The following is a 4206-nucleotide window of genomic DNA, read 5'->3' on the forward strand; positions in this document are numbered from 1 at the left end:
AGTCAAATGATAACGTGGACTCAGTGACTTCTCTTCTTGCTACATTTATTCAGTGTTTTCAGGATGCAGAGGTGTCCCATAAACTTGACAAGTTTGCCACTTCCATCTGATGAACTCATGAAACAAAATGAACATTTTCAAAATAAAATGAATACTTGCCTTGAGTTTACTGATCTTGTCAGGGGCTGGTTATGTGAACTGGGTAAGCCCTTTGTCCAACCAAGTGCAGATGATTATGACCAAGCCAAAAATGATGATGACGTAATAAATCCTGAAGACAGCGCTTCCAATGTTTGCTCTGTGAAATCTAGAACAGGCTCTCGGGTGTCCCGTGTTTCCTCCACTTCATCGGCTCGTATTAAAGCAGAAGCCGAGAGAGCAGCGCTGCTGGAGCGGGCTGCTGCGCTCAAGAAGAAACATCAGCTGGAAGTGCTGGAGGAAAAGCTAAATGGAAAACTTCGTGTTTTCGAAATAAATTCACAGTGTGGCTCGAAATGTTCTGATGGCATGAATTTGTATTTTGAAAAGCACAATTCCAATTCAGCACTAAAACTTAATCCATGGGCAGATGCATTTGTTCCAGAGAAAAATATGGACGATGTTAAAATGTCCTCTGTCATCTCTGAGCAACCAGTTGTCCGGCTGAAACAAAGGCCAGCAATTCAAAGCGTTCATAAGCCACAAAGTGTCTGTGCTCAATTAACTGTTCATCAAAATCCGAACATAAGCAGGCAGCAGCAATCAGGTCAAGAAATAGATCAACAAGCCAGTATTATTGACATCATGCAGCGGCAAAATGACATCACTGCCATGTTGGTTCAGCAAAACCAAGCTTCTGTCTTGCCACCAAGAAACATCCCTGTTTTTGATGGCGATCCTCTTCAGTATAAATCATTTATAAGAGAGTTTGAAAATGGTGTGGAGGCCAAAACGTCCAACATGAGTGATTGTTTGCACTTTCTAGAACAATACACCAGGGGACAGCCCTTGTGCATAGATCTTGTGCATAGTTGCCAGCATTTACCATCAGACCTGGGCTACTTTAAAGCTAAAAGTCTTCTTTCTGAACATTTTGGAAACGAATATAAAATTGCATAGGCCTATATGGACAAAATTAACAACTGGCCAGCTATTAAAAATTAGGACATTGAATCACTGCAAGTATTCTCTCTGTTTCTTAAGGGATGCTCAAACTTAACAGAACACATCATTCATATGAAGGAACTGGACTTGCCATCTAATATGAGGAGCATAATCCTAAAGCTTCCCTATAAAATGAGGGAGAGCTGGAGAAATGTAGCCTCTGACCTGCAGGAAAGTAGGGGTCAGAGGGCATTGTTCACTGATCTTGTTGTTTTTATTGAAAAGCAAGTTAAAGTTGTATCTGATCCACTGTTTGGTAACATCATGGACCATCAACAGCTCAACTCCAAAAACAGCAGCTTTACCAACAGAAAAGGGGAAGTAACTTTGCTACAAATGTTACAGTGAAGAATGAATGTCCATCTGGAGATGAGAACAAGTCCTCAAAAAGCCACAGCTGTCTGTATTGTCTCCTAAGTAATCATACTGTTGACAAAGTGCTTTAAGTTTAAAGACAAGCCACATAAGATAAAGTAAACTTTAAAGGCATTTGTTTTGGTTGCTTAAAGGTGGGACACATAAGCAGAGAATGCAGAGGTCGTTTGGTCTGTTCTGTTTGTCACCAACAGCATCCCAGTATCCTGCACATCAACGAGGAGAGTACAGGAGTTTTCTCCAGACATCCACAGAATCCTCTGAGTACCACCTCCACAATGACTCAGACCTGCGGTCATGTCAGGGTCTGTAATGAAGATAACTCAAACCTTTCTATCATTGCAGTTCAAGTCAGGAGTCCAAAAACCAACACCACTGTGCAGACATATGCATTTTTGGACCTGGGCAGCACAGGAACATTCTGCACTGAAAGTTTGGCCCAGAAGCTGCAACTGAAAGGTAAAAGAACAAGTATCCAGCTGCAAACAATGGGACATAAAGGCATTGTGAGTACAAACATCATCTCTGGACATTGGCACAAACGCACCTAAAGTAATGGAGCCATAGGAGCTTCATCAACAGTCAGGATGAAGGCCCATATGCAGTTTGGACCCGAGTTGGATGGGTCATCAATGGTCCACTCCGGAGTGAAAGGAACAGAACAGGCTTCCATGCTTTCACTGCAAACAGGGTTTCTGTTAAACATCTGGAAATGATGTTGACTGAACAGTACAATCATGACTTCAATGAAAAAGCATCCCAACAGCAGATTGAAATGTCCAGAGATGTCAAGTTTATGAATGTCATGAACAATTCAGCACAATTTAAAAAATGGACATTCTTGCATTGATTTGCCTTTTAAGGCTGAAAATTCAATCTTGCCTGTGAAGTGTTGTGTTGCAGAGCGTCTTCCAAGCCTGAAAGGAAAGTTTTCAAAGAACCGGATCACAGTCCTAAGGAACATCTGTGATGAAGCAGAGGGCAAGAACATCAACCTGGGAAAAGATAAAAGATGCTACCAGCTTTTCTTCCCTGCTCCAAGATGGACAGGAGTTGCTGGCTGAGGAGAGTCGCCAGAACCTGCAGATCGCTACAAAGTTGGGTCAAGCAGAAAATGACTAGAACAGACTGCAGGAGCATTTGGAGGAAGAAGAGGATGCCCGTCTAAAGCTTCAGATGGAGAAGGTGACCGGTGAAGGAAAGATGGCGCTAGAAGACAACCAGCTGCATGGACTTGGTCCAGTGGCTGGTAATGGAGTCCTCAGAGTGGGTGGACATCTTGGAGGAGCAGCTGTGCCACCTGGGGCTGGACATCCAGTTGTCCTGTATAAAGCCATGCATGTAGCAATATTAATTCTGTGTTACATTTACCATCTGCTTGGTCCAACAGGAAGAAACCACATGTTGTCCAGACTGTGGCAAAGATGCTGGATAATCAGTGCAAACTCTGCTGCCAAAAAGATCCTGTCTGACTGTGTTACCTGCAGAAGAAATGGAGGAAAACTTCTGGAACGGCTGAGGAAAAAGTACCACCAGACAAACCTCCATTCACAGATGTTGGAGTTGATGGTGCTGTTCATTTGAAAGTGGTTCATGCTCTGGATGCCACTTGTTGTATTAATGCAATCAGAAGATTCATCTGCATGAGTGGCCCAGTTTCTTCAATCAGGTCAAAGGATGAAACACTGCAAACTGTTTTCTGTGAAGTCGAAGCCATTCTGAATGAAAGACTCATCGCTTTTGTCTCTGATGATCCAAATCACATCTTGATGAACAAACTTGTTCTGGCACAAGATGGATTTGAGTATTTGCCCTTAATGCAGGAAAGACAAAAGTGGATGAGATGGAAAAGAAACATCTCTCCTGGAGACATTGTCTTCATTGCATATGCTACAGCAGCCAGAGGATGTTGTCAGATGGGGAGAATCCTGGCAGTCAAAGCTGATGCAGGAGGCCTGGCTCGTTCTGCGCAACTTCAGACCAAAACCAGCATGTTGGAGAGGTTCATCATTGAGAAAATGAAGAACCAGAAGAATTATTTAATGTCTTTGCATTAATATAGAATATTATTGAGGTTGATAGAATAGCTCATTTAGTGATAGATGTAATTGTGATTTAATGCACAATTAGGGACTGAAGTGTAGGAGCTATTTCCCCATTTTCAGTTAAATATTAGAATTTAAATGGTTTAGTTTATTCTTATATTTTGTTTATTTTCTAGTTGATTTATCATTAGAATTTTTGTTTAATTTGTTATTTAGAATAAGTTCTTTGATTAGGAATTCACTTAATTAGTTAATTTCAGGTTGGGATGTGGGTATTTCACGGCATAAATAGATGGGTCTTGGGTAGCTTATTATGCACGTGGGTGGTCACAAGGTTTTTTACCTGTCTTCAGTCTCATTAGTCACTTCAGTCATCAGTCATTTCAGTCATCAGTCAGAGAATAGGTGCAGGAATCAGAGCAGAAGCAGAATCCTGCGAAGCCTGTAAACTTTTTGCCTGAACTGTGAAATAAAACAACCAAAGAACTGCATTTTGACTTTTTGGTCCTTTTGGGCTGCGTAAACCAAAATCCACTGTGCATAAGGTGACTATTTGAGTTGGATTCACCTTTTGTTTTGATCACTTTTGAGTTTTTTTTATTTTTGAATTTAAGTTTTGGGACAAATAGTGACTATATAGTAC

The sequence above is a fragment of the Poecilia formosa genome, unplaced genomic scaffold, assembly GCF_000485575.1.
Source record: "Poecilia formosa unplaced genomic scaffold, Poecilia_formosa-5.1.2 Scaffold267, whole genome shotgun sequence".
Classification (NCBI taxonomy): domain Eukaryota; kingdom Metazoa; phylum Chordata; class Actinopteri; order Cyprinodontiformes; family Poeciliidae; genus Poecilia; species Poecilia formosa.